Source organism: Corythoichthys intestinalis, chromosome 3 (assembly GCF_030265065.1).
Source record: "Corythoichthys intestinalis isolate RoL2023-P3 chromosome 3, ASM3026506v1, whole genome shotgun sequence".
NCBI lineage: Eukaryota > Metazoa > Chordata > Actinopteri > Syngnathiformes > Syngnathidae > Corythoichthys > Corythoichthys intestinalis.
Window position 1 is genome coordinate 24,649,904 of NC_080397.1, and position 15,170 is coordinate 24,665,073.

Genomic DNA, 15,170 nt, shown 5'->3' on the forward strand with positions numbered 1-15,170 from the left:
TTTTGCCTGCAGCACAGTGCCAAAGAAGATACAGGTCTAAGTAGCAGAGGATGGTTTCGATCCATCGACCTCTGGGTTATGGGCCACTCTGCTTTTTATGCATCAAAACTGAATTCTTCACTGATTTTACAGACAATTCGTAACAGAAACTATGGATTGAATGCTTAAGGTTTGCGCATTGGAGGTGAGAAACAGGGTAGTGTGGCCGAGCGGTCCAAGGCGCTGGATTCAGGTTCCAGTCTCTCAGGGGGCGTGGGTTCGAATCCCACCACTGCCAGTGGTTGGCTGGATAGAAGGCGTTAGAGGCGATGGAAGGCTTTCAAGGAACAAACGATTGTAGTCTTTCCTTAACTGATTCTATGTACGCTCACGCATTCTTCAACAATCTGGTCATGTGGGGGTTCTTTTCCTATATCTTAATTATCTTTACTAGTCATGCTAATCAGTAATGGATATTTCAAGACCAGATCGTTGGGAATTTCTCATGATCAAATAGGAAAGCACATTTCATTCGATTAAATAGCACAAAGTGTGGAGAGGTCATTTTCCTATGATCAAGAAGACTGAAGGGTAAGGCTTTAAACAACCAGTACAACATTCTGAAGCCAACCCTAACCATTTTGCCTGCAACACAGTGCCAAAGAAGACACAGGTCTAAGTAGCAGAGGATGGTTTCGATCCATCGACCTCTGGGTTATGGGCCCAGCACGCTTCCGCTGCGCCACTCTGCTCTTTAAGCGCTGAGCTTGAATTGTTCACTGCTTTTGACCAACGATTTGTAACAGAAACCATAGATTGTTTGCTCAAGGTCTGTGCATTGGAGGTGTCAAAGAGGGTAGTGTGGCTGAGCGGTGCAAGGCGCTGGTTTAAGGTTCCATTCTCTCAGGAGGCGTGGGTTTGAATCCCACCACTGCCACTTGGTATCCTGCAGTTGGCTGGATGGAAGACTTTAGAGTCAATGGAAGGCTTTCAAAGAACCAACCAATCTTTTCCCGTTTGCTTGTCTGATTCTATGTAGACTCATGCATTCTTCAACAATCTGGTTGTGCGGTGCTTGTTTTCCTATAAGTAAATTTAAGTTTCTTTACCTGTAATTCTAATAAGCAATGGACACCTCAAGACCACAAAGACTGCCGATTTCTGATGATCAAATACTAAAGGCAAGGCAAATTTCATTGGATTAATTGCACGAACTGAGGAGAGGTCATTTTCCTGTGATCAAGTAGACTGAAGGGCAAGGCTTTAAACAACCAGTACAACATACTGAAGCCAACCCTAACCATTTTGCCTGCAGCACAGTGCCAAAGAAGATACAGGTCTAAGTAGCAGAGGATGGTTTCGATCCATCGACCTCTGGGTTATGGGCCACTCTGCTTTTTATGCATCAAAACTGAATTCTTCACTGATTTTACAGACAATTCGTAACAGAAACTATGGATTGAATGCTTAAGGTTTGCGCATTGGAGGTGAGAAACAGGGTAGTGTGGCCGAGCGGTCCAAGGCGCTGGATTCAGGTTCCAGTCTCTCAGGGGGCGTGGGTTCGAATCCCACCACTGCCAGTGGTTGGTTGGATAGAAGGCGTTAGAGGCGATGGAAGGCTTTCAAGGAACAAACGATTGTAGTCTTTCCTTAACTGATTCTATGTACGCTCACGCATTCTTCAACAATCTGGTCATGTGGGGGTTCTTTTCCTATATCTTAATTATCTTTACTAGTCATGCTAATCAGTAATGGATATTTCAAGACCAGATCGTTGGGAATTTCTCATGATCAAATAGGAAAGCACATTTCATTCGATTAAATAGCACAAAGTGTGGAGAGGTCATTTTCCTATGATCAAGAAGACTGAAGGGTAAGGTTTTAAACAACCAGTACAACATTCTGAAGCCAACCCTAACCATTTTGCCTGCAACACAGTGCCAAAGAAGACACAGGTCTAAGTAGCAGAGGATGGTTTCGATCCATCGACCTCTGGGTTATGGGCCCAGCAAGCTTCCGCTGCGCCACTCTGCTCTTTAAGCGCTGAGCTTGAATTATTCACTGCTTTTGACCAACGATTTGTAACAGAAACCATGGATTGTTTGCTCAAGGTCTGTGCATTGGAGGTGTGAAACAGGGTAGTGTGGCCGAGCGGTCCAAGGCGCTGGATTAAGGTTCCAGTCTCTCAGGAGGCGTGGGTTCGAATCCCACCACTGCCACTTGGTATCCTGCAGTTGGCTGGATGGAAGACTTTAGAGTCAATGGAAGGCTTTCAAAGAACCAACCAATTGTACTGTTTGCTTATCTGATTCTATGTAGACTCAAGGATTCTTCAACAATCTGGTCGTGCGGGGCTTGTTTTCCGATAAGTAAATTTATGTTTCTTTACCTGTAACTCTAATAAGCAATGGACACCTCAAGACCACAAAGATTGCCGATTTCTGATCATCAAATACTAAAGGCAAGGCAAATTTCATTCGATTAAATAGCACAAACTGTGGAGAGGTCATTTTCCTATGATCAAGAAGACTGAAGGGTAAGGCTTTAAACAACCAGTACAACATTCTGAAGCCAACCCTAACCATTTTGCCTGCAGCACAGTGCCAAAGAAGATACAGGTCTAAGCAGCAGAGGATGGTTTCGACCCATCGGCCTCTGGGTTATGGGCCCAGCATGCTTCCGCTGCGCCACTCTGCCCTCTACCTGCTTAGCTTGAATTGTTCACTGCTTTTGACCAACGATTTGTAACAGAAACCATGGATTGTTTGCTCAAGGTCTGTGCATTGGAGGTGTGAAACAGGGTAGTGTGGCCGAGCGGTCCAAGGCGCTGGATTAAGGTTCCACTCTCTCAGGAGGCGTGGGTTTGAATCCCACTACTGCCACTTGGTATACCGCAGTTGGCTGGATGGATGACTTTAGAGTCAATGGAAGGCTTTCAAAGAACTAACCAATTGTACTGTTTGCTTATCTGATTCTATGTAAACTCATGCATTCTTCAACAATCTGGTCGTGCGGTGCTTGTTTTCCTACAAGTAAATTTAAGTTTCTTTACCTCTAATTCTAATAAGCAATGGACACCTCAAGACCACAAAGATTGCCGATTTCTGATGATCAAATACTAAAGGCAAGGCAAATTTCATCGGATTAATTGCACGAACTGAGGAGAGGTCATTTTCCAGTGATCAAGTAGACTGAAGGGTAAGGCTTTAAACAACCAGTACAACATTCTGAAGCCAACCCTAACCATTTTGCCTGCGGCACAGTGCCAAAGAAGATACAGGTCTAAGTAGCAGAGGATGGTTTCGATCCATCGACCTCTGGGTTATGGGCCCAGCACGCTTCCGCTGCGCCACTCTGCTCTTTAAGCGCTGAGCTTGAATTATTCACTGCTTTTGACCAACGATTTGTAACAGAAACCATGGATTGTTTGCTCAAGGTCTGTGCATTGGAGGTGTGAAACAGGGTAGTGTGGCCGAGCGGTCCAAGGCGCTGGATTAAGGTTCCAGTCTCTCAGGAGGCGTGGGTTCGAATCCCACCACTGCCACTTGGTATCCTGCAGTTGGCTGGATGGAAGACTTTAGAGTCAATGGAAGGCTTTCAAAGAACCAACCAATTGTACTGTTTGCTTATCTGATTCTATGTAGACTCAAGGATTCTTCAACAATCTGGTCGTGCGGGGCTTGTTTTCCGATAAGTAAATTTATGTTTCTTTACCTGTAACTCTAATAAGCAATGGACACCTCAAGACCACAAAGATTGCCGATTTCTGATCATCAAATACTAAAGGCAAGGCAAATTTCATTCGATTAAATAGCACAAACTGTGGAGAGGTCATTTTCCTATGATCAAGAAGACTGAAGGGTAAGGCTTTAAACAACCAGTACAACATTCTGAAGCCAACCCTAACCATTTTGCCTGCAGCACAGTGCCAAAGAAGACACAGGTCTAAGCAGCAGAGGATGGTTTCGACCCATCGGCCTCTGGGTTATGGGCCCAGCACGCTTCCACTGCGCCACTCTGCCCTTTATCTGCTGAGCTTGAATTGTTCACTGCTTTTGACCAACGATTTGTAACAGAAACCATGGATTGTTTGCTCAAGGTCTGTGCATTGGAGGTGTGAAACAGGGTAGTGTGGCCGAGCGGTCCAAGGCGCTGGATTAAGGTTCCACTCTCTCAGGAGGCGTGGGTTTGAATCCCACCACTGCCACTTGGTATACTGCAGTTGGCTGGATGGATGACTTTAGAGTCAATGGAAGGCTTTCAAAGAACTAACCAATTGTACTGTTTGCTTATCTGATTCTATGTAAACTCATGCATTCTTCAACAATCTGGTCGTGCGGTGCTTGTTTTCCTACAAGTAAATTTAAGTTTCTTTACCTCTAATTCTAATAAGCAATGGACACCTCAAGACCACAAAGATTGCCGATTTCTGATGATCAAATACTAAAGGCAAGGCAAATTTCATCGGATTAATTGCACGAACTGAGGAGAGGTCATTTTCCAGTGATCAAGTAGACTGAAGGGTAAGGCTTTAAACAACCAGTACAACATTCTGAAGCCAACCCTAACCATTTTGCCTGCGGCACAGTGCCAAAGAAGATACAGGTCTAAGTAGCAGAGGATGGTTTCGATCCATCGACCTCTGGGTTATGGGCCACTCTGCTTTTTATGCATCAAAACTGAATTCTTCACTGATTTTACCGACAATTCGTAACAGAAACTATGGATTGAATGCTTAAGGTTTGCGCATTGGAGGTGAGAAACAGGGTAGTGTGGCCGAGCGGTCCAAGGCGCTGGATTCAGGTTCCAGTCTCTCAAGGGGCGTGGGTTCGAATCCCACCACTGCCACTTGTTGTCCAGTGGTTGGCTGGATAGAAGGCGTTAGAGGCGATGGAAGGCTTTCAAGGAACAAACGATTGTAGTCTTTCCTTAACTGATTCTATGTACGCTCACGCATTCTTCAACAATCTGGTCATGTGGGGGTTCTTTTCCTATATCTTAATTATCTTTACTAGTCATGCTAATCAGTAATGGATATTTCAAGACCAGATCGTTGGGAATTTCTCATGATCAAATAGGAAAGCAAATTTCATTCGATTAAATAGCACAAATTGTGGAGAGGTCATTTTCCTATGATCAAGAAGACTGAAGGGTAAGGCTTTAAACAACCAGTACAACATTCTGAAGCCAACCCTAACCATTTTGCCTGCAGCACAGTGCCAAAGTAGACACAGGTCTACGTAGCAGAGTATGGTTTCGATCCATCGACCTCTGGGTTATGGGCCACTCTGCTTTTTATGCATCAAAACTGAATTCTTCACTGATTTTACCGACAATTCGTAACAGAAACTATGGATTGAATGCTTAAGGTTTGCGCATTGGAGGTGAGAAACAGGGTAGTGTGGCCGAGCGGTCCAAGGCGCTGGATTCAGGTTCCAGTCTCTCAGGGGGCGTGGGTTCGAATCCCACCACTGCCACTTGTTGTCCAGAGGTTGGCTAGATAGAAGGCGATGGAAGGCTTTCAAGGAACAAACGATTGTAGTCTTTCCTTAACTGATTCTATGTACGCTCACGCATTCTTCAACAATCTGGTCATGTGGGGGTTCTTTTCCTATATCTTAATTATCTTTACTAGTCATGCTAATCAGTAATGGATATTTCAAGACCAGATCGTTGGGAATTTCTCATGATCAAATAGGAAAGCACATTTCATTCGATTAAATAGCACAAATTGTGGAGAGGTCATTTTCCTATGATCAAGAAGACTGAAGGGTAAGGCTTTAAACAACCAGTACAACATTCTGAAGCCAACCCTAACCATTTTGCCTGCAGCACAGTGCCAAAGTAGACACAGGTCTACGTAGCAGAGTATGGTTTCGATCCATCGACCTCTGGGTTATGGGCCACTCTGCTTTTTATGCATCAAAACTGAATTCTTCACTGATTTTACCGACAATTCGTAACAGAAACTATGGATTGAATGCTTAAGGTTTGCGCATTGGAGGTGAGAAACAGGGTAGTGTGGCCGAGCGGTCCAAGGCGCTGGATTCAGGTTCCAGTCTCTCAGGGGGCGTGGGTTCGAATCCCACCACTGCCACTTGTTGTCCAGAGGTTGGCTAGATAGAAGGCGATGGAAGGCTTTCAAGGAACAAACGATTGTAGTCTTTCCTTAACTGATTCTATGTACGCTCACGCATTCTTCAACAATCTGGTCATGTGGGGGTTCTTTTCCTATATCTTAATTATCTTTACTAGTCATGCTAATCAGTAATGGATATTTCAAGACCAGATCGTTGGGAATTTCTCATGATCAAATAGGAAAGCAAATTTCATTCGATTAAATAGCACAAAGTGTGGAGAGGTCATTTTCCTATGATCAAGAAGACTGAAGGGTCAGGCTTTAAACAACCAGTACAACATTCTGAAGCCAACCCTAACCATTTTGCCTGCAGCACAGTGCCAAAGAAGACACAGGTCTAAGTAGCAGAGGATGGTTTCGATCCATCGACCTCTGGGTTATGGGCCCAGCACGCTTCCGCTGCGCCACTCTGCTCTTTAAGCGCTGAGCTTGAATTGTTCACTGCTTTTGACCAACGATTTGTAACAGAAACCATGGATTGTTTGCTCAAGGTCTTTGCATTGGAGGTGTGAAACAGGGTAGTGTGGCCGAGGGGTCCAAGGCGCTGGATTAAGGTTCCAGTCTCTCAGGAGGCGTGGGTTCGAATCCCACCACTGCCACTTGGTATCCTGCAGTTGGCTGGATGGAAGACTTTAGAGTCAATGGAAGGCTTTCAAAGAACCAACCAATTTTTTCCCGTTTGCTTGTCTGATTCTATGTAGACTCATGCATTCTTCAACAATCTGGTTGTGCGGTGCTTGTTTTCCTATAAGTAAATTTAAGTTTCTTTACCTGTAATTCTAATAAGCAATGGACACCTCAAGACCACAAAGACTGCCGATTTCTGATGATCAAATACTAAAGGCAAGGCAAATTTCATTGGATTAATTGCACGAACTGAGGAGAGGTCATTTTCCTGTGATCAAGTAGACTGAAGGGCAAGGCTTTAAACAACCAGTACAACATACTGAAGCCAACCCTAACCATTTTGCCTGCAGCACAGTGCCAAAGAAGATACAGGTCTAAGTAGCAGAGGATGGTTTCGATCCATCGACCTCTGGGTTATGGGCCACTCTGCTTTTTATGCATCAAAACTGAATTCTTCACTGATTTTACAGACAATTCGTAACAGAAACTATGGATTGAATGCTTAAGGTTTGCGCATTGGAGGTGAGAAACAGGGTAGTGTGGCCGAGCGGTCCAAGGCGCTGGATTCAGGTTCCAGTCTCTCAGGGGGCGTGGGTTCGAATCCCACCACTGCCAGTGGTTGGCTGGATAGAAGGCGTTAGAGGCGATGGAAGGCTTTCAAGGAACAAACGATTGTAGTCTTTCCTTAACTGATTCTATGTACGCTCACGCATTCTTCAACAATCTGGTCATGTGGGGGTTCTTTTCCTATATCTTAATTATCTTTACTAGTCATGCTAATCAGTAATGGATATTTCAAGACCAGATCGTTGGGAATTTCTCATGATCAAATAGGAAAGCACATTTCATTCGATTAAATAGCACAAAGTGTGGAGAGGTCATTTTCCTATGATCAAGAAGACTGAAGGGTAAGGCTTTAAACAACCAGTACAACATTCTGAAGCCAACCCTAACCATTTTGCCTGCAACACAGTGCCAAAGAAGACACAGGTCTAAGTAGCAGAGGATGGTTTCGATCCATCGACCTCTGGGTTATGGGCCCAGCACGCTTCCGCTGCGCCACTCTGCTCTTTAAGCGCTGAGCTTGAATTGTTCACTGCTTTTGACCAACGATTTGTAACAGAAACCATAGATTGTTTGCTCAAGGTCTGTGCATTGGAGGTGTCAAAGAGGGTAGTGTGGCTGAGCGGTGCAAGGCGCTGGTTTAAGGTTCCATTCTCTCAGGAGGCGTGGGTTTGAATCCCACCACTGCCACTTGGTATCCTGCAGTTGGCTGGATGGAAGACTTTAGAGTCAATGGAAGGCTTTCAAAGAACCAACCAATCTTTTCCCGTTTGCTTGTCTGATTCTATGTAGACTCATGCATTCTTCAACAATCTGGTTGTGCGGTGCTTGTTTTCCTATAAGTAAATTTAAGTTTCTTTACCTGTAATTCTAATAAGCAATGGACACCTCAAGACCACAAAGACTGCCGATTTCTGATGATCAAATACTAAAGGCAAGGCAAATTTCATTGGATTAATTGCACGAACTGAGGAGAGGTCATTTTCCTGTGATCAAGTAGACTGAAGGGCAAGGCTTTAAACAACCAGTACAACATACTGAAGCCAACCCTAACCATTTTGCCTGCAGCACAGTGCCAAAGAAGATACAGGTCTAAGTAGCAGAGGATGGTTTCGATCCATCGACCTCTGGGTTATGGGCCACTCTGCTTTTTATGCATCAAAACTGAATTCTTCACTGATTTTACAGACAATTCGTAACAGAAACTATGGATTGAATGCTTAAGGTTTGCGCATTGGAGGTGAGAAACAGGGTAGTGTGGCCGAGCGGTCCAAGGCGCTGGATTCAGGTTCCAGTCTCTCAGGGGGCGTGGGTTCGAATCCCACCACTGCCAGTGGTTGGTTGGATAGAAGGCGTTAGAGGCGATGGAAGGCTTTCAAGGAACAAACGATTGTAGTCTTTCCTTAACTGATTCTATGTACGCTCACGCATTCTTCAACAATCTGGTCATGTGGGGGTTCTTTTCCTATATCTTAATTATCTTTACTAGTCATGCTAATCAGTAATGGATATTTCAAGACCAGATCGTTGGGAATTTCTCATGATCAAATAGGAAAGCACATTTCATTCGATTAAATAGCACAAAGTGTGGAGAGGTCATTTTCCTATGATCAAGAAGACTGAAGGGTAAGGTTTTAAACAACCAGTACAACATTCTGAAGCCAACCCTAACCATTTTGCCTGCAACACAGTGCCAAAGAAGACACAGGTCTAAGTAGCAGAGGATGGTTTCGATCCATCGACCTCTGGGTTATGGGCCCAGCAAGCTTCCGCTGCGCCACTCTGCTCTTTAAGCGCTGAGCTTGAATTATTCACTGCTTTTGACCAACGATTTGTAACAGAAACCATGGATTGTTTGCTCAAGGTCTGTGCATTGGAGGTGTGAAACAGGGTAGTGTGGCCGAGCGGTCCAAGGCGCTGGATTAAGGTTCCAGTCTCTCAGGAGGCGTGGGTTCGAATCCCACCACTGCCACTTGGTATCCTGCAGTTGGCTGGATGGAAGACTTTAGAGTCAATGGAAGGCTTTCAAAGAACCAACCAATTGTACTGTTTGCTTATCTGATTCTATGTAGACTCAAGGATTCTTCAACAATCTGGTCGTGCGGGGCTTGTTTTCCGATAAGTAAATTTATGTTTCTTTACCTGTAACTCTAATAAGCAATGGACACCTCAAGACCACAAAGATTGCCGATTTCTGATCATCAAATACTAAAGGCAAGGCAAATTTCATTCGATTAAATAGCACAAACTGTGGAGAGGTCATTTTCCTATGATCAAGAAGACTGAAGGGTAAGGCTTTAAACAACCAGTACAACATTCTGAAGCCAACCCTAACCATTTTGCCTGCAGCACAGTGCCAAAGAAGACACAGGTCTAAGCAGCAGAGGATGGTTTCGACCCATCGGCCTCTGGGTTATGGGCCCAGCACGCTTCCGCTGCGCCACTCTGCCCTTTATCTGCTGAGCTTGAATTGTTCACTGCTTTTGACCAACGATTTGTAACAGAAACCATGGATTGTTTGCTCAAGGTCTGTGCATTGGAGGTGTGAAACAGGGTAGTGTGGCCGAGCGGTCCAAGGCGCTGGATTAAGGTTCCACTCTCTCAGGAGGCGTGGGTTTGAATCCCACCACTGCCACTTGGTATACTGCAGTTGGCTGGATGGATGACTTTGGAGTCAATGGAAGGCTTTCAAAGAACTAACCAATTGTACTGTTTGCTTATCTGATTCTATGTAAACTCATGCATTCTTCAACAATCTGGTCGTGCGGTGCTTGTTTTCCTACAAGTAAATTTAAGTTTCTTTACCTCTAATTCTAATAAGCAATGGACACCTCAAGACCACAAAGATTGCCGATTTCTGATGATCAAATACTAAAGGCAAAGCAAATTTCATCGGATTAATTGCACGAACTGAGGAGAGGTCATTTTCCTGTGATCAAGTAGACTGAAGGGTAAGGCTTTAAACAACCAGTAAAACATTCTGAAGCCAACCCTAACCATTTTGCCTGCAGCACAGTGCCAAAGAAGATACAGGTCTAAGTAGCAGAGGATGGTTTCGATCCATCGACCTCTGGGTTATGGGCCACTCTGCTTTTTATGCATCAAAACTGAATTCTTCACTGATTTTACCGACAATTCGTAACAGAAACTATGGATTGAATGCTTAAGGTTTGCGCATTGGAGGTGAGAAACAGGGTAGTGTGGCCGAGCGGTCCAAGGCGCTGGATTCAGGTTCCAGTCTCTCAAGGGGCGTGGGTTCGAATCCCACCACTGCCACTTGTTGTCCAGTGGTTGGCTGGATAGAAGGCGTTAGAGGCGATGGAAGGCTTTCAAGGAACAAACGATTGTAGTCTTTCCTTAACTGATTCTATGTACGCTCACGCATTCTTCAACAATCTGGTCATGTGGGGGTTCTTTTCCTATATCTTAATTATCTTTACTAGTCATGCTAATCAGTAATGGATATTTCAAGACCAGATCGTTGGGAATTTCTCATGATCAAATAGGAAAGCAAATTTCATTCGATTAAATAGCACAAATTGTGGAGAGGTCATTTTCCTATGATCAAGAAGACTGAAGGGTAAGGCTTTAAACAACCAGTACAACATTCTGAAGCCAACCCTAACCATTTTGCCTGCAGCACAGTGCCAAAGTAGACACAGGTCTACGTAGCAGAGTATGGTTTCGATCCATCGACCTCTGGGTTATGGGCCACTCTGCTTTTTATGCATCAAAACTGAATTCTTCACTGATTTTACCGACAATTCGTAACAGAAACTATGGATTGAATGCTTAAGGTTTGCGCATTGGAGGTGAGAAACAGGGTAGTGTGGCCGAGCGGTCCAAGGCGCTGGATTCAGGTTCCAGTCTCTCAGGGGGCGTGGGTTCGAATCCCACCACTGCCACTTGTTGTCCAGAGGTTGGCTAGATAGAAGGCGATGGAAGGCTTTCAAGGAACAAACGATTGTAGTCTTTCCTTAACTGATTCTATGTACGCTCACGCATTCTTCAACAATCTGGTCATGTGGGGGTTCTTTTCCTATATCTTAATTATCTTTACTAGTCATGCTAATCAGTAATGGATATTTCAAGACCAGATCGTTGGGAATTTCTCATGATCAAATAGGAAAGCAAATTTCATTCGATTAAATAGCACAAAGTGTGGAGAGGTCATTTTCCTATGATCAAGAAGACTGAAGGGTCAGGCTTTAAACAACCAGTACAACATTCTGAAGCCAACCCTAACCATTTTGCCTGCAGCACAGTGCCAAAGAAGACACAGGTCTAAGTAGCAGAGGATGGTTTCGATCCATCGACCTCTGGGTTATGGGCCCAGCACGCTTCCGCTGCGCCACTCTGCTCTTTAAGCGCTGAGCTTGAATTGTTCACTGCTTTTGACCAACGATTTGTAACAGAAACCATGGATTGTTTGCTCAAGGTCTTTGCATTGGAGGTGTGAAACAGGGTAGTGTGGCCGAGGGGTCCAAGGCGCTGGATTAAGGTTCCAGTCTCTCAGGAGGCGTGGGTTCGAATCCCACCACTGCCACTTGGTATCCTGCAGTTGGCTGGATGGAAGACTTTAGAGTCAATGGAAGGCTTTCAAAGAACCAACCAATTTTTTCCCGTTTGCTTGTCTGATTCTATGTAGACTCATGCATTCTTCAACAATCTGGTTGTGCGGTGCTTGTTTTCCTATAAGTAAATTTAAGTTTCTTTACCTGTAATTCTAATAAGCAATGGACACCTCAAGACCACAAAGACTGCCGATTTCTGATGATCAAATACTAAAGGCAAGGCAAATTTCATTGGATTAATTGCACGAACTGAGGAGAGGTCATTTTCCTGTGATCAAGTAGACTGAAGGGCAAGGCTTTAAACAACCAGTACAACATACTGAAGCCAACCCTAACCATTTTGCCTGCAGCACAGTGCCAAAGAAGATACAGGTCTAAGTAGCAGAGGATGGTTTCGATCCATCGACCTCTGGGTTATGGGCCACTCTGCTTTTTATGCATCAAAACTGAATTCTTCACTGATTTTACAGACAATTCGTAACAGAAACTATGGATTGAATGCTTAAGGTTTGCGCATTGGAGGTGAGAAACAGGGTAGTGTGGCCGAGCGGTCCAAGGCGCTGGATTCAGGTTCCAGTCTCTCAGGGGGCGTGGGTTCGAATCCCACCACTGCCAGTGGTTGGCTGGATAGAAGGCGTTAGAGGCGATGGAAGGCTTTCAAGGAACAAACGATTGTAGTCTTTCCTTAACTGATTCTATGTACGCTCACGCATTCTTCAACAATCTGGTCATGTGGGGGTTCTTTTCCTATATCTTAATTATCTTTACTAGTCATGCTAATCAGTAATGGATATTTCAAGACCAGATCGTTGGGAATTTCTCATGATCAAATAGGAAAGCACATTTCATTCGATTAAATAGCACAAAGTGTGGAGAGGTCATTTTCCTATGATCAAGAAGACTGAAGGGTAAGGCTTTAAACAACCAGTACAACATTCTGAAGCCAACCCTAACCATTTTGCCTGCAACACAGTGCCAAAGAAGACACAGGTCTAAGTAGCAGAGGATGGTTTCGATCCATCGACCTCTGGGTTATGGGCCCAGCACGCTTCCGCTGCGCCACTCTGCTCTTTAAGCGCTGAGCTTGAATTATTCACTGCTTTTGACCAACGATTTGTAACAGAAACCATGGATTGTTTGCTCAAGGTCTGTGCATTGGAGGTGTGAAACAGGGTAGTGTGGCCGAGCGGTCCAAGGCGCTGGATTAAGGTTCCAGTCTCTCAGGAGGCGTGGGTTCGAATCCCACCACTGCCACTTGGTATCCTGCAGTTGGCTGGATGGAAGACTTTAGAGTCAATGGAAGGCTTTCAAAGAACCAACCAATTGTACTGTTTGCTTATCTGATTCTATGTAGACTCAAGGATTCTTCAACAATCTGGTCGTGCGGGGCTTGTTTTCCGATAAGTAAATTTATGTTTCTTTACCTGTAACTCTAATAAGCAATGGACACCTCAAGACCACAAAGATTGCCGATTTCTGATCATCAAATACTAAAGGCAAGGCAAATTTCATTCGATTAAATAGCACAAACTGTGGAGAGGTCATTTTCCTATGATCAAGAAGACTGAAGGGTAAGGCTTTAAACAACCAGTACAACATTCTGAAGCCAACCCTAACCATTTTGCCTGCAGCACAGTGCCAAAGAAGACACAGGTCTAAGCAGCAGAGGATGGTTTCGACCCATCGGCCTCTGGGTTATGGGCCCAGCACGCTTCCGCTGCGCCACTCTGCCCTTTATCTGCTGAGCTTGAATTGTTCACTGCTTTTGACCAACGATTTGTAACAGAAACCATGGATTGTTTGCTCAAGGTCTGTGCATTGGAGGTGTGAAACAGGGTAGTGTGGCCGAGCGGTCCTAGGCGCTGGATTAAGGTTCCACTCTCTCAGGAGGCGTGGGTTTGAATCCCACCACTGCCACTTGGTGTACTGCAGTTGGCTGGATGGATGACTTTAGAGTCAATGGAAGGCTTTCAAAGAACTAACCAATTGTACTGTTTGCTTATCTGATTCTATGTAAACTCATGCATTCTTCAACAATCTGGTCGTGCGGTGCTTGTTTTCCTACAAGTAAATTTAAGTTTCTTTACCTGTAATTCTAATAAGCAATGGACACCTCAAGACCACAAAGATTGCCGATTTCTGATGATCAAATACTAAAGGCAAGGCAAATTTCATCGGATTAATTGCACGAACTGAGGAGAGGTCATTTTCCAGTGATCAAGTAGACTGAAGGGTAAGGCTTTAAACAACCAGTAAAACATTCTGAAGCCAACCCTAACCATTTTGCCTGCAGCACAGTGCCAAAGAAGATACAGGTCTAAGTAGCAGAGGATGGTTTCGATCCATCGGCCTCTGGGTTATGGGCCCAGCACGCTTCCGCTGCGCCACTCTGCTCTTTATCTGCTGAGCTTGAATTGTTCACTTCTTTTAACCAACGATTTGTAACAGAAACCATGGATTGTTTGCTCAAGGTCTGTTCATTGGAGATGTGAAACAGGGTAGAGTGGCGGAGCGGTCCAAGGCGCTGGATTAAGGTTCCACTCTCTCAGGAGGCGTGGGTTCGAATCCTGCCACTTGGTATCTTGCAGTTGGCTGGATGGAAGACTTTAGAGTCAATGGAAGGCTTTCAAAGAACCAACCAATTGTACTGTTTGCTTATCTGATTCTATGAAAAGTCATGCATTCTTCAACAATCTGGTCGTGCGGTGCTTGTTTTCCTGTAAGTAAATTTAAGTTTCTTTACCTGTAATTCTAATAGGCAATGGACACCTCAAGACCACAAAGACTGCCGATTTCTGATGATCAAATACTAAAGGCAAGGCAAATTTCATTCGATTAAATAGCACAAACTGTGGAGAGGTCATTTTCCTGTGATCAAGTAGACTGAAGGGCAAGGCTTTAAACAACCAGTACAACATACTGAAGCCAACCCTAACCATTTTGCCTGCAGCACAGTGCCAAAGAAGATACAGGTCTAAGTAGCAGAGGATGGTTTCGATCCATTGACCTCTGCGTTATGGGCCACTCTGCTTTTTATGATGACTGATTTTACCGACAATTCGTAACAGAAACTATGGATTGAATGCTTAAGGTTTGCGCATAGGAGGTGAGAAACAGGGTAGTGTGGCCGAGCGGTCCAAGGCACTGGATTCAGGTTCCAGTCTCTCAGGGGGCGTGGGTTCGAATCCCACCACTGCCACTTGTTGTCCAGTGGTTGGCTGGATTGAAGGCGTTAGAGGCGATGGAAGGCTTTCAAGGAACAAACGATTGTAGTCTTTCCTTAACTG

The 15,170-nt window shown here is 44.6% G+C and overlaps 25 non-coding genes across 25 annotated transcripts; 20 read left to right on the forward strand and 5 right to left on the reverse strand.

Annotated features, from left to right (window-relative positions):
- Window positions 1-195: 195 nt before the first annotated feature.
- On the forward strand, window positions 196-277 carry trnal-cag (transfer RNA leucine (anticodon CAG)). Its single transcript has one exon. It is a non-coding gene; the product is annotated as a tRNA-Leu (tRNA).
- A 382-nt stretch (window positions 278-659) lies between these two features.
- On the reverse strand, window positions 660-731 carry trnam-cau (transfer RNA methionine (anticodon CAU)). The gene has a single exon. It is a non-coding gene; the product is annotated as a tRNA-Met (tRNA).
- A 746-nt stretch (window positions 732-1,477) lies between these two features.
- On the forward strand, window positions 1,478-1,559 carry trnal-cag (transfer RNA leucine (anticodon CAG)). Its single transcript has one exon. It is a non-coding gene; the product is annotated as a tRNA-Leu (tRNA).
- Window positions 1,560-2,116: 557 nt separating this feature from the next.
- trnal-aag (transfer RNA leucine (anticodon AAG)) lies at window positions 2,117-2,198 on the forward strand. The gene has a single exon. It is a non-coding gene; the product is annotated as a tRNA-Leu (tRNA).
- Window positions 2,199-2,779: 581 nt separating this feature from the next.
- Window positions 2,780-2,861, forward strand: trnal-aag (transfer RNA leucine (anticodon AAG)). The gene has a single exon. It is a non-coding gene; the product is annotated as a tRNA-Leu (tRNA).
- A 405-nt stretch (window positions 2,862-3,266) lies between these two features.
- Window positions 3,267-3,338, reverse strand: trnam-cau (transfer RNA methionine (anticodon CAU)). The gene has a single exon. It is a non-coding gene; the product is annotated as a tRNA-Met (tRNA).
- Window positions 3,339-3,441: 103 nt separating this feature from the next.
- trnal-aag (transfer RNA leucine (anticodon AAG)) lies at window positions 3,442-3,523 on the forward strand. Its single transcript has one exon. It is a non-coding gene; the product is annotated as a tRNA-Leu (tRNA).
- Window positions 3,524-4,104: 581 nt separating this feature from the next.
- trnal-aag (transfer RNA leucine (anticodon AAG)) lies at window positions 4,105-4,186 on the forward strand. The gene has a single exon. It is a non-coding gene; the product is annotated as a tRNA-Leu (tRNA).
- A 559-nt stretch (window positions 4,187-4,745) lies between these two features.
- trnal-cag (transfer RNA leucine (anticodon CAG)) lies at window positions 4,746-4,827 on the forward strand. The gene has a single exon. It is a non-coding gene; the product is annotated as a tRNA-Leu (tRNA).
- A 547-nt stretch (window positions 4,828-5,374) lies between these two features.
- Window positions 5,375-5,456, forward strand: trnal-cag (transfer RNA leucine (anticodon CAG)). Its single transcript has one exon. It is a non-coding gene; the product is annotated as a tRNA-Leu (tRNA).
- A 538-nt stretch (window positions 5,457-5,994) lies between these two features.
- Window positions 5,995-6,076, forward strand: trnal-cag (transfer RNA leucine (anticodon CAG)). Its single transcript has one exon. It is a non-coding gene; the product is annotated as a tRNA-Leu (tRNA).
- Window positions 6,077-6,460: 384 nt separating this feature from the next.
- Window positions 6,461-6,532, reverse strand: trnam-cau (transfer RNA methionine (anticodon CAU)). The gene has a single exon. It is a non-coding gene; the product is annotated as a tRNA-Met (tRNA).
- Window positions 6,533-6,635: 103 nt separating this feature from the next.
- Window positions 6,636-6,717, forward strand: trnal-aag (transfer RNA leucine (anticodon AAG)). The gene has a single exon. It is a non-coding gene; the product is annotated as a tRNA-Leu (tRNA).
- A 561-nt stretch (window positions 6,718-7,278) lies between these two features.
- trnal-cag (transfer RNA leucine (anticodon CAG)) lies at window positions 7,279-7,360 on the forward strand. The gene has a single exon. It is a non-coding gene; the product is annotated as a tRNA-Leu (tRNA).
- Window positions 7,361-7,742: 382 nt separating this feature from the next.
- On the reverse strand, window positions 7,743-7,814 carry trnam-cau (transfer RNA methionine (anticodon CAU)). Its single transcript has one exon. It is a non-coding gene; the product is annotated as a tRNA-Met (tRNA).
- A 746-nt stretch (window positions 7,815-8,560) lies between these two features.
- On the forward strand, window positions 8,561-8,642 carry trnal-cag (transfer RNA leucine (anticodon CAG)). Its single transcript has one exon. It is a non-coding gene; the product is annotated as a tRNA-Leu (tRNA).
- A 557-nt stretch (window positions 8,643-9,199) lies between these two features.
- Window positions 9,200-9,281, forward strand: trnal-aag (transfer RNA leucine (anticodon AAG)). The gene has a single exon. It is a non-coding gene; the product is annotated as a tRNA-Leu (tRNA).
- A 581-nt stretch (window positions 9,282-9,862) lies between these two features.
- trnal-aag (transfer RNA leucine (anticodon AAG)) lies at window positions 9,863-9,944 on the forward strand. Its single transcript has one exon. It is a non-coding gene; the product is annotated as a tRNA-Leu (tRNA).
- Window positions 9,945-10,503: 559 nt separating this feature from the next.
- On the forward strand, window positions 10,504-10,585 carry trnal-cag (transfer RNA leucine (anticodon CAG)). Its single transcript has one exon. It is a non-coding gene; the product is annotated as a tRNA-Leu (tRNA).
- A 547-nt stretch (window positions 10,586-11,132) lies between these two features.
- Window positions 11,133-11,214, forward strand: trnal-cag (transfer RNA leucine (anticodon CAG)). Its single transcript has one exon. It is a non-coding gene; the product is annotated as a tRNA-Leu (tRNA).
- A 384-nt stretch (window positions 11,215-11,598) lies between these two features.
- Window positions 11,599-11,670, reverse strand: trnam-cau (transfer RNA methionine (anticodon CAU)). Its single transcript has one exon. It is a non-coding gene; the product is annotated as a tRNA-Met (tRNA).
- A 103-nt stretch (window positions 11,671-11,773) lies between these two features.
- Window positions 11,774-11,855, forward strand: trnal-aag (transfer RNA leucine (anticodon AAG)). Its single transcript has one exon. It is a non-coding gene; the product is annotated as a tRNA-Leu (tRNA).
- Window positions 11,856-12,416: 561 nt separating this feature from the next.
- Window positions 12,417-12,498, forward strand: trnal-cag (transfer RNA leucine (anticodon CAG)). Its single transcript has one exon. It is a non-coding gene; the product is annotated as a tRNA-Leu (tRNA).
- A 557-nt stretch (window positions 12,499-13,055) lies between these two features.
- trnal-aag (transfer RNA leucine (anticodon AAG)) lies at window positions 13,056-13,137 on the forward strand. The gene has a single exon. It is a non-coding gene; the product is annotated as a tRNA-Leu (tRNA).
- Window positions 13,138-15,000: 1,863 nt separating this feature from the next.
- Window positions 15,001-15,082, forward strand: trnal-cag (transfer RNA leucine (anticodon CAG)). The gene has a single exon. It is a non-coding gene; the product is annotated as a tRNA-Leu (tRNA).
- The last annotated feature ends 88 nt before the right edge of the window (window positions 15,083-15,170 follow it).